The following is a 13,541-nucleotide window of genomic DNA, read 5'->3' on the forward strand; positions in this document are numbered from 1 at the left end:
TGAATCTGTTTTGGGAGGAAGGGGGTGGGCAGCAGAGAAGCTGAAAGTTCCCTGCGTGAGCATTCAGCTTCAGGGTGGTGAAGTTAACTATTTCATATTTTTTTAAAAAAAAATATTTTATTTATTTATTCACGAGAGACAGAGAGAGAGAGAGAGAGACGGAGAGAGAGAGAGACAGAGGCAGAGACACAGGCAGAGGGAGAAGCAGGCTCCATGCAGGGAGCCCGATGTGGGACTCGATCCCAATCCCAATCCCAGGACTCCAGGATCAGGCCCTCGGCCAAAGGCAGGCGCTCAACCGCTGAGCCACCCAGGCTGCCCAACTATTTCATATTTAAAGGGTATATTTAATTTCCAAAATCGGGAAATCCGATCTAGAGGCCACCAGGGTAGGAGTCAGACCCAGAAAGCGTCTTGCTTTTTTCTTGTTCACCCTCATAAACATAGGCCATTGTGAAGGAAGTCTAAAAAGAGTTAAAAGTAAAAAGTTGCTGCTAGATAAGAGCTGACCTTCAGAGTGTGCCCCGGCCGTTTCTTCCAGGCTCCTTGTAACGTGCAACCCCTTTACATGGGAGGCGAGGATTTTGAGTCAGGAATGTGTGACGTATTACATGGGCTTTTGAAATCTTGACACCAACTGAGGTCATGCCTAAAGAAACAAGAGTATTTACCTAAATTTGATCTTGTTGTCACATACACATGGACACAAATTATATTTCATATTTTCTGCAAACATAAATTCATTTTCCTCCTTTATAACACAATGTATTTATTATCTTATGCTATTTTAATTTCTCAGCTATTGTTCATTCCACCCGTTTAGTCCTCTACATAGAAGCTTTTATTTAAAAAAAAAAAAAAGACTATGCATTAACTTCTCTTTCTATAACCCTTGCCCAGTTTTTTCTTTGCTTGTTGTAACAGTTTGTACCATACAGAGGCACCAGGATTAATTGTGTCTCCAGTCATTATCTTGTCCTTGTTTTTTTTTCAGACTTGTGGCCTCTGAAATTTTTCAAAACAGCTCAGGACCTAAAAAGACATCTTCTTCACAATAGCATAAACTAATGCTCTGTAGACCCAACAATGGATGTTTATTGCACCTTACAAAACTACTTTAATTACCTTCAGATTACTGGTTTTATTCAAATAGATTCATTCTCAGCTAAGGACGCCTGTGGACATTTATAAAAAGTCTTTACAATGTAGTGTTCTATAAAGAATGATTATAATATTCTCCCCCGCTCATATAAAAAAAATAAAAAGAGATGGATCTGTATTAAATTGGAAAAAAAAAAAAACATTAGGCATTAATGTAACGGGGAGGTTTTCACTCTGTGTGAGTTGAAAGCCTGGTACCTTAAGACTTAATTTTGTCTCCATGAATCCTGGCCTTGTTCCCACACGGCAACTACATCGTCATAATCAGGTTAATACATATCAGCTCATTGAGCTTAACGGAGCCTCTAGTTTATGCTGACCCATTTACTTAGACATAATATATATGCATTTCTTTACCCTTGGCATCAACTGAAAAGATAAGATGTTTGAATATATCTATCTCCAGCATTACTTGGGGGATATACTCCAAATTACTGCAAAAAAAAATAAGCAATTTGTTTCAAATTCTTAATTTATAAATAAAAACAATTTAGGCAATGTATACTGAACACTCAGTATCTCAGACACTTCATTTGTATTATGTCATTTAACATTTATAACATCTCTTTGAGGGATCTCTAATATCCCCCCACTCTACAGATACAGAAACTGAGTCAAAAGGAAACTAAGTTAATCTGTTCAAAGTCCAAAGCAAGTGGCATAGTCAAAATTCAAACCCAGGACTTCCTGGGTTAAGGACTTCCTTAACTTCCCTCCTATAATCTTAATATTTCAAAACATTCCCTAAAAATTAATTCATGTGTGACCCAGTTCACTTAAACGAATCTCCATAGAGACGTGTGAATCTGACAGTCTTTTCTGGTCACCAGTCTCTGTACTATGAATTAAATAAATTCCAACATAGGCTTATCAGGTGAGGATGTGCGCTTGCCTTCAAAGCAACACCTGTATATATATATAAGCCATGTGGCATAGCTTTTTCATGTACGCAATAAAAATGACTGGAACACACGAAAATGCAGCCCTCAGAGGAAAATCATTACTAAACATTGACATCCTGTACTAACATTTCTATCTTTTAATAGGTAGCAAGTCAATTGAGATGGGAAACTCTTCAATTAAGTTAAAATGGTCAAATCGGTTTTGTCTCTAAACACAATCCACAGAGTCCTCTCAGAAAGCCTTGTTATAAGACATAAGACATTCAAAACTCCCTTAATATAAATATAAGGCTGCTCGAGTGCATTGACTAATGAGTTTAACTCAGATATTAGGAATCCCATCCAAAATTTCCTCTCTGCACTATCCTCCTTGATGGAACTTTGACTCTAACACTAGTCTTTCTAATTTATAATATTTTCATAGTTAGTCTGAGGCAAAATCATGAAGTCAGGTTGCTTTATGTTTGGTCTATGAGGCATTGTGATTTATAAAAATATATATATTTCGTCATTCAGATATTTCATATATATTTGGTCTTCTCCACAGTTCCTGGCTCATAGCTCTTAATATCCTTGGAATTTCCTTATGAAAGCCATAAAGATATCTATCATTATGCTAATGAGGTGACTTTTGGACTTCACCTAAGGAATGAAGGCTTATTGCCAGGGGAATCAACCATGTCCCAGTCCCATTCCCCTGACCTCCAGGGATAGGAGAGGGGCTGAAGCTTGAATCAATCATCAATGGCCATTAGTTTAATCAATCATGCCTAAGTAATGATGCCTCTTAATAAAAATCCAAAAGGACTAGGGATCAGAGAGCTTCTGGATTATTGAACACATGGAGATTTAGGGACATTGGCACACTCAGAGAGGGCATGGCAGCCCTGCCCTTTTCCCCATACCCGGCTCTGTGTGTCCCTTCCATCTGGCCATTCCTAAGTTATATCCTTTTATTATAAACCAGTGCTCCAGTATGTAAAATGTTTTTCTGAGTTCTATGAGCCACTCTAGTAATCGAACACAAAGAGGGGGATTATAGGAACCTCTGATTTATAGCCAGTTTATCAAAAGTACAGTTGACAACCTGGGCTTTTGACTGCTCTCTGAGGTGTCTGTGGGTGGGGGGCCAGTCTTCAAAGACTGAACCCTCAACCTGCAGGATCTAATGCTATCTCTAGTAGGCAGTGTCTGAACTAAGTTGAATTCTAGGATACCTTGCTAGGTGTCTGAGAACTACCTGGTGACACAGATGTTGGAATTGGTCTTAGAACTTCAAAAGAGCCTCCTCTCCATTCTTAAGAACTCCAGCTCCCTCTTCTTCTCTAAGTTGCTATCTTCCTTCAATACTTCTTTTACAACCAGCCATCCTGGGTTTTTTGACCCTATCACTTCACTGGTAAAGAAAAAAGCAACAAGACTGCCAGTCTAAGGCAAAGCATCCTTTGGGAGAGAACTTTAGGCACCAACGCTCTGGATAGGGAGGCATTTGGGATTAAGATCAAAAGAAGCTCAAAAGCATGAACCTCTTATATTCATGCTAAGATCAGTCTACAGATAACTTGAGTCAATACCTCCCTCCTTTCCTTAAAGTTATGGAAAACGGAGGAAGAGAAAAAAAAAAAACCTTTGCCTTTAATATTTGAAATAGAAATCAGAGTCAAGGGAATTTGCAGAAAGTGTAAGTAGTCCTAAGTCGACCTTCATTCTTAAGTAGGAAACCCACCAAAACTAAAAGCAAAATTAACGAATCCCATTGCAATGTTTGGCAGCCTTAAAGAAGGCATCAAGAGAACTAGATGTCTCACTAGATGTAGCTCACATTCCTATGGTGAATTTCTTAGACAGAGATCTTCAAACACAGAGTCCAGGTACTCCCCAGTGGACGGCACTTGCATTGCAGAGTGATTAGTAAAAAGCTTTCAAGCGTAAAGGATAAAATATGAATTTAATTGAGAAATGAAATGATAAATTTCAACTATAAAAGAAGAGCTTTTCCATGTATTTTGTAAAACGAATGATAATGAGTAGCAAATTGCTCTGATATTTAGATTCCATAGGATACATTTAAAAGAATGATGTAGCTATTTATTTTAGTTTTATGGTAATCCATTTCCAGACCCACGTGTTCCATATATACTTTCCTAAACTGATCTGCTTAAGAGTGAATCCTGGTCAGGGCACCTCACCTATCCTCCTTTCCCATCTTCCTTGCACAATTGCCCTTTACCCCCTTTACAAAAGAAAGACACTTCTTGCCCTTTCTGAATCTTATTATGCTACACTGTATGAATTCTTTGAGGTGGCAAAGGGACAATATGAAATATGTATGTCTACTAAGCCTCTGTTAATCAAGACATGAGCCTGCTTTTCAGTTGTGTATTTTGTATGATTTCGAGGCGGTAAAAAGTTTCACATTGACCTTTGACAGTTCAACACTACATCTTGGGTAGAAATAACATATGTCAAAGGTAACTGATGGTTATATTTCCTTGGCCATGTATTCAAACTCATAAAAGAAACATGTTCATTACTTTTCCAAAAGAATATTGGGTATCATAGTGCTATATTCATTTCTCCTCCTTGGGATTGTCTCCAGTTTGCCATCAACCATTTCTCTGAAACCTATTTACTCTTCCAATTCATTTATTGAATTTAAATGAACTCAATAGGAAGATGTTGTGGATCCAAATGTTATGATTGCTCTTAAAATTTAATCACCAAGGCAATTTTTGTAGGCACTGCACTTATTAATAGTCCAATAACTTCTCTTCCTTTAAGGTTAGTTTTTATTGAATCTTGTCTCAACTAGCAAATGTGGTATTTATTTATAAGACACATGAACTAATTGAAGGAGAAAACCACATCCATCATCTGAAGAGATACTATTTCAATAAAATTTTACTTTTGATGTTTAGTATTTACCAAAATGTGAGATGTATTTATTGATTATTTATTGTTTTACTCAGTCATGCACTAATAATAGTAATGTTTCAACCCAGAAGGTGTTTAAAAATATGGTAACATGAATGAGTTTATTATTTTAATAATTTTATTAACATTTTCAAAATGCAAGCTGTTTATTATAAGTTTTAAAATTCATTTAAAAATAATAAAGTCATTCATGTTAACATATTTTTCATGTCTTATGAAAAATAACCACATTTCTCAAAAACAAAACAAGTTAGTAAGAAGGGTGATTCTATTACATTTTTGCAAGTATCTTTAACATCTGGCTTAGAAGACAACTGCATTCTCATATCTGCTTCTGCATTTAACCTATTTGAAAATCCATTTGGTTAAAATAAATGAAGAAAAATTAGTCTCTCAAAGATATGTAACTGGAAAAGGAGAGAGTATTTTAATTAACCTTTTAATATCATTGCAGATATTCTTTTTTGACACTACACCAAAACTCAACAAGTGGTAGTTCCTTAAAGGTTAGTTGCAATGTGAATCTGAAAGCATCAGTGAAGTCTTCATATTCTGTTAAATACCATTGACCTATCTTGGGCTTTGAATGGTGTTTCTCCTGTGCATGATTTTGGAACATTTTACACTGGTAATTTAGAAAATAAGTATTCACCTAGGTAAGCAGATTTTCCAGGGGTTTGAGACATTTCATTATGCAATATCAAAAATTCACATTAGCTATCGCCACTGGTCTCCAGAAAAGACTTGACATTTTGGGAAGCTGCCATGTTCCCAGTAGCAAACACAAATTTTCCAAAATCTACATTTTGTTTGAAAACTTTACTTGTATCTCTGACAAGTACTATCAGTTGTCTTTCTTGACATGATAGACTCACTTGGCTCATTTTTCAAAAAATGTCTAACAAACATCCGAGTCTGAAGAACCATAGTTTTTCCGTCAATAGCTCCTTCAGGTAAAATGTGGTTCATGATAAAAAAAAAAAAAAAAAGTAATTGATTTAGTTACCCACTGAAATAATTGCAAAATGCTTTTTCTTAAAATAACTGTGTGTGTTCCCATGTTGGCACACAGAATATCAAAAATATGTAGACTCAAGGGTCAAAAATTAATAAAATTAAAAAACATTCTTAAATGCAACTGGCATTTTTTTTAAATCATGATTTTGTGGAAAGGAGGTATACACTCACTAATAACTATAGTTGAGCGCCTATCTTGGGTTCTTGCTAAAATGCCAGCAGTTTTATCCACCATTGCTTTTGCATCCTCAGTATAAAGGCTAACCTGGTGGGAAAGGCAAATAAGTGTCTATTATCTTTATGAAAATATCATTAATCTGGCAGATAACCTGAAACAATCTTCATAACTCCATGGTCCATGGGCCACATAGCAAGACTAGGGCTAAGCTGTTTTGATTCCATTGAATACATTTAGAAAGTAATCTAACCAACATAAAGTTTTAAACATCTATAATTCATCAGAAATTGCTACTATTCTATGTCAGCCACTAATGTAAAACAAAATTGTACATGTCAACTTAAAGATGTATAGCAGCTATCCAAAGATCTTTCAGGCGAAATATGATTCAAAATTTTTGAAACTTATTCCTAAACCCAGGCAAGCAAAAATACAATTGTAGGAGCCACATTTATTATGTGTTTGCCTGGATTTTATCTTATGATAGTTTTCCAACAAAAAAAAATATATCCATTAGAGGATTCAGAAATATTAAAGTATCTTTGTCTTCCACTCTCCATAAATTCACATTTTCTTAAATTTAAAAATAGCATATTAAAATTATTTAAAGTAATAATGAATCCCATGAGCCTACGGCCTTAACACAACTCTTTATTTTTATACATTATTCACACTAAGCACTCACAATTTACCTAGATGAAATTGTAGTATACAGAACCATCTGGAATGTAGAAATTTTTTAAGTAAAGTAAAGTATAAAGATATAAGAAATGCTACCATGAGACATATACTATTGACATTTTATTTCCTACTATTTTTTCTTTATGTAAACACATATTTACATAGATATACACAGAGACTTACAATTAGTATCATTTTATGCCTGTTTAAGTTTCCTTCCTTTTCTTTAACTTTGTAAGCATTTTTCCATCTGCTTAAATATAGTTTAATAACATTAGTATTAATGACCACACAATATTCCATTATATATACACTCTAAAACTTATGCTTTTCTCTCATCTTCAATTTTATTAATATTATATATTAGGCCATATAAATTTTTGTCTACAGCTATGATTATTTCTCTAGGATAATATCTTACGAGAGGAATTAGTGAATCAAAGGGTCAGAACTATTTTCATGCCATGTTACCACCAGGAAGATTATACCAATTTACATGCGCACCAGCCCTAGAAGAGTACATTTCTCTGAATGCCTGCTAACATCAAATATCACTTTTTTTTCTCATATTTGCCAAACTAATAAATAGAAAAGGCATATGATTAAGTTTATACCTCTTTGTGCTGAATATATTTCTTAGTTTACTTCCAGGTGATTATTTCCTACTGTGCCTTGCCTAACCATATCTTTTGCCCATTTTCTTTTTTTCATTTCGGGGATCTCGTGTTTTTGCTAATCCATTTTGATGAGGTCTTTTTATGTTTAATATATTAACCCTTGGTCTCTCCAACACCAGTGATAAATGATTTCCTAATTTTTATTTGTCTTTTGGGTTTATAATTTCAAGAGTGATGTTTTTTATTTTTAAATAAAATATAGATATATTTTAAATAAATGATAGCCATTTTTACTCAGTATTGTGTCTACCAGGAAGACATTTTATTCATCATATTTCTAATTTGTTATATAGGTTTATAGAAAAATTATTGGTTTTGATGATTAGCTAATTAGCCACATTACCAATAGTTTTTCCTAATGGCTATTTCAGTTGATTGTCTTGAATATTTTTGGAGGGACCATAAAAATAATCTGAAAGTAAGTGTATTTTTTCTTCTTTTTTAATAGCTTATAACTCTTAATAATTTCTTCATGCTTATTGAAATGGCTAGAATTTCTAGGATAATATTAAATAACAATAATCATTACCATCCATCCTTGTTCCTAATTTTAGTTGAAATAGTTCTAATGTTTCTGTTAAGTAGAATGTTGACTGTTGGTTCCAGATATTTTATTTTAATCGGACCAAAGAAGAATACTTCTGGTAATAGTTTATCATCATAAAGAATCAATATAGAATGCTGTTAATACCACCTTGGCATCTTTTGTGAAGATCTTTTTTCACATATTTGATGATACCTGTAATAGACTCCCTGATAATAAATATAAATTCTCTTTGCTATAGATTAGTTGTTCTTCTTATGTTAGTGTAACTTTGAAATTTTTTTGTATCTACATTCAAAAATAAAATCTGCAAAATTGGTTGTCATTTTCCTTTTTTGTGTCCTTTGAAAAGTTTTATATCATGCTTACATTTTAAAAATTAAGATTTTCATAATTTTCCAGAGTTCTTAAAAAAAAATAAACAAGTCACTAGAAAGAAAACATTAGGCCCTCAACCTTGTTTATTCAAAATAGTAATAACAGTTTAAGTTTCTCTCATGTTATTAGTCTCTTCAAGACTTTTACCTCTTGATTACAAGAATTTGTAGTAAGTGTATAAGAATTTCTTCGATTATTTTCAAGTGGATTACCATGAACTTCTCTACAGTGTTCAATTGCAAATACTCTTTTGCCTCTCTGTGTGCTGTTCAACACTTTTTCTCATGTATACTTTCATTTAATATTGTTTTCCCTTGTTGTTAAATAGAAGCCAGAATTTTCTCAACATTTTTGCAAATAACCAAGTCTTAGACTGATTTTTCAAGTCTCTGCATTCCTGTTTCTGATATGTTATTCTATCCATGCTTCTGTTATGGCTTCTCCTTTTTTCCTAAGGTTTCCTTTATTATTTGTTTTCTAATATTTTGTGTTGAATGTGTAGTTGATGTATTTTCATTATTTCTTTTTATTTTTAAATCATTTATAAATCAATTTTTCTCTACCACTTTGTGGCAAAAAATCCATTAGTGATGACAAACATTTTTTTATGTTTTTAAAACTGGTCATTGTGGCTTTAACTTCCTCTTTTGCCAAATAAGCATTTGGGAAAATATATGTAAAATGTCCCATGGAATACTCAACTGTAATGACTATATTTTTCATATTTTCTTTATTCCAATTGATGTTTTGGCTATCTGATTTATCCAAAGCTAAGAAAAGTGATGTCTCCAACAATAATCTGGTTTTATATTTTAAATTTTTCTTGTACTTGAACGTAAATTGTATCATGCTTGTGAATCTTGTATTTTACCAATAAATACTAATCATCTTCATCCAGTTCTATTCTGTTTGTCTCACATTTTAATAAATCCAAAGCTATCATGGCCATCTCTTTTTATAATGAATTTCTTTCATCATTTAATTGAACCCTTCTGTAGAAATTATAAATAATATACTCTGGGATTTTTTTGAGCCTTATCTGAGAAATTTTCTCTATGAATTTGAATTTTAACTCCTGTATTGTTGATTACTAAAACACTTGCTTTTACTCTGTATTTATTCTTCTCTGACTTCTTTTCCTACCTTTTGCCATATGAATTGTGCTTTGTTGGCTATCAGCTGCGTCTCCCTCACATAAGACTTTGATGAGCTCTCAGAACCAGACTGGTTTCCTCCCACTCACCTCCACCTCCGCCAGTCCCCAGGTTATTGCCACAAAATAATTGTTACATTTTGCATCTTTTCTTTAAAAGTTGCATTTGTATTGGCATTGAACTTATCCCCAAAAGTTATAAATTTATTCTAAATTCTCTATGTGAATGTTTTTGATATTCACTGCCATTTCTTTTACAGTACAAAGACTCCATCCTTGAACTCTTAATTCTGCTTCATCTACCTGGTGACAGATGTAAGCGATTTTTTTTTTCAAAATAGTAAGAAGAATAGAATTTGGAACACGTGAACATGAATTATGTGTCTGGATACAACATTTCAAAGTCAGAGTCTTTTTCCCTCAAAACTGCAGACGCTATTACACTATCTTCTGATCTTTCATATCACAGGAGATAAAGCTGAGAGCACCTTGATTTTTTACAGATCACTTATTACCCTCGTATGCATTTAAAGCACTTTCTAATTTAACATTCTAATTAAAGAGTAGGTTATTTTCTTATCACTTAAATAATAAGTTATTGACCAAAATAGGTTAACATACTGGCTTAAGTTTCAGACATATTTAGTCACTTTCCACTATTTTCTCCAGAAAAAACTTCTTGGCATTAATCTCTAGACCTCGTCTAGAGATCTTGACCTCTGCCTCCTCTCTCATCACTTTCCACTCTTTGTCTCTTACTGAGTATTATGGGCATTTGCTCTCCATGCCGGCAGTGGAGCTGGCAGGCACACACTTAATTTTTATCATAGGCACCACCATCATTTAAATATTTATGTCTCCCCAAAATTCACATGTTGAAACCTAACCCACAGTGTGATGGTCCTTTGAGGTGGGGTGTTTCGGAGGTGATTAAGTCATCGGAGTGGGGTCCTTATGGATGGCATCGGTGCCCTTATAAGAGAAACCGGAGAGCTCCCTTCCCCTTCCACCATGTGAGGACTCAGAAGGTGAGGACTCACCATGTGAGGACCTGCCTGTGAACCAGGAAGCTGGCTGTTATCAGAGACACCAAATTTGCCTGTGACTTGATCTTGAACTTGCCAGCCTACAGAACTCTGCGAAATAAATTTCTGTTGTTTATAAGTCATTTGGTCTCTAGTATTCTGTTTTAGCAGCCTGAACAGATTACGATGTACACATTGCATAGAAGTCTTACTACAGAGTTTTCAGATTCATGCAAAATCTTTTCTTACCTAATTTCTGTATACTTTACACAACTGATCTTTCATTTGAGCCTCTTCTATATTTTCAGAGTTCATGTCTAACTGAATTTTCATGAACAATGCCAAACAATGTAAATTTTTTTCTTCTGATTCACTCTTCCTTTTACTTATTGATACCTTATATATAGATATATTCTCATATATATGCATATATTTACCTATCCCTTCCTACTACTAGGTGCAGGAATCCCCACTTTTGGAAAGTTCACCCTATGGCAGTTTGCTTCTAGAAAAGACCTGCATTAGAACTTGTTTTTGCAAAAAGAAATCTGAGGATAATTTTCTCTTTTGATGAAAAGAAAGTGAAAATAGCACTGGCCATCTGTTTAGATGAGGCAGCGTGCACTCCTATTATCAAGAGTGGTCCCACCAAGCTTCTACCCCCGGAACTACACTCAGTCTGTTAGCATCAAGCCACCATAGCTTTGAACACTGTGAGCATCTGCACTTCATCCTGATTTATTTTGTGCATCCGTTAGCAAGATGTGTCCTAAGGTATCAGAAAAGTCTAAGACAGGTTATTTTTGGGGTCTGGGAATGCTCAAAAATTTTTCCACGTAAATTAGTGGTAATTGCTTCTTAGATTTATGCCATTTGAGCTCACATAAGTTTCATAGGAACACTGTATTTTCTGATAGCAGAGAAAACTCTACATATGTAAATGTGTACACACATACACACAAAGTTTTTGCTACCTACAGTTATTAACTATACTGGTTTTCATTATTTGTTTTTAAAATAAATAATAAAACTTCACTAGTGAGATAAATAATTCCTATATCTTATTAGTTATTTGCAATTACCATTCTTCTCAAAAGTTTATTTGATAATTCTACCATAAACTGCTTTGTCTCTAATAATTTCCTATTCGAATGTCTCATGCTCCTCGGCAATCATTAAGTTCCCCAAAAAGCTAACCTCTATTTACTTTTTACTCGCTGTAGTACTTATCACAATACCTTGCACATAACCAAGTATTTAACAAATATCTGTTATTTAGTTGTTAATTTAAAAAGCATTGGGTGCGGCAGCCCACCCGCTCAGTGGTTTAGCATCTGCCTTCAGCCCAGGGCGTGGTCCTGGAGACCGGGGATCAAGTCCCACATCAGGCTCCCTGCATGGAGCCTGCTTCTCCCTCTGCCTGTGTCTCTGCTTCTCTCTCTCGCTCTCTCTGTGTCTCTCATGAATAAATAAATAAAATTCTTAAGTAAATAGATAGATAGATGATAGATAGATAAATAGATAGATAGATTGATAGATAGATAGATAGATAAATAGATAGATAAAAGCATTGGGTGTTATATATAAGTGATGAATCAGGAAATTTTCCTGAAAGTATGGAATTGGTAAACATCCGATGACATAAATGCATAAATAACAAAGAGAAAAAGAAAATCTTTTGAACTCATACTTCCTCATCTACATCAGTGCCAGAAGATCGGGATGAAATAATTGAAAATTTTGATGTGCTTTAATCTAAATAATTTGGGGCTTTTGTTAAGCCTAACCTACACAAGATTCTAAATAATCCTACAAGTAAAACAATTTATCACTTTGAATTTTATTTTTACTGTAAAACAAGCCATGTTTGGCTTTTAGTATGTCAAGGGTCTGGTAAAATTCCAGTTCTGAAGATGATCTCTCTTTTGTGGTTCAGATCAAATTTATGAGTTCTGAGGATTTGCTTAATGAGAAGCTTAGGCATGGTTTACCTAAGCTAGAAAGCACATCGCCTTCAAAAGAAGACACCAAAGGATGTGCTCTAAATTCTACATAGCTTGTAAAATATATTGATGTGGGGTGTTAAAATTTTAATAGGTAAAGTTATGAGCAACTAGAAAATCCCCAGTAGCCTAAAATATGTGAGAAATTCACTTAAGACTGAGAAGACTTAATTTCCCATTTTAATGAGTTTTAATTCTTATCACACCAGTTTTATTTAAAAGAGATGATTTTTTTTTTTTTTATCCAATGGGTCAGCCCTATGATGTATCAAAACAAACACCTTCTTTTTTCCTTTTTTTCCACAGAATTCAAAATCTGGAATAAATAAGAGAAAATATAAAACATACAGTACTATTTCAATATCTTCCCCCTCTTCTATAGAGTTGTTTTATAAGCAAATAATTAATAAACATATCCATTTGATATCCCTGAGTATTAAATTATGCAAAATTCTATTGACACTCAATTTTCCAATCATCAAAAGCAGTTGAATTTTCATGATGAAAAAAAAATGAATTTTCATGATGCTATATAATACTTGTTCTGTAATTCATCCCTAATGTTCAGCTGTTTTAAAAAATGGCATCACTCCTTTTATGGTACTATTTCCAGAAAAAACAAATAAGATTTAGAAAGCAATATAGAATTCTGAGGTGTGAATCATGAGATGAAGTTTCTATTCATGGGACACCTGTTGTAAAAAAAAAAAAGGAAGAAAAGAGCAGATGATAATACATGTCCCTTGCTCACATATGTGAAAAAACAAATAACTCACAGATACATTTTTTTGGTTTAAGATGAAAAGTATTGTGTAAATAGAGAATAGAACACTAATTTCCATATCCTTGGGATTATTTTGTCAAATACAAGAATCACTCATCTGCACT

At 33.9% G+C, this 13,541-nt stretch overlaps 1 long non-coding RNA gene across 2 annotated transcripts in view; it reads right to left on the reverse strand.

Annotated features, from left to right (window-relative positions):
• Positions 1–13,541, reverse strand: part of LOC121496578 — a 159,378-nt gene that overhangs the window by 116,521 nt on the left and 29,316 nt on the right. For both annotated transcript variants that reach the window (XR_005989275.1, XR_005989274.1), the window contains exon 3: positions 511–649. This is a non-coding gene — a long non-coding RNA (uncharacterized LOC121496578). The remainder of the gene's footprint in view (positions 1–510; positions 650–13,541) is intronic.

Source organism: Vulpes lagopus, chromosome 1 (genome assembly GCF_018345385.1).
Source record: "Vulpes lagopus strain Blue_001 chromosome 1, ASM1834538v1, whole genome shotgun sequence".
Lineage (NCBI taxonomy): Eukaryota > Metazoa > Chordata > Mammalia > Carnivora > Canidae > Vulpes > Vulpes lagopus.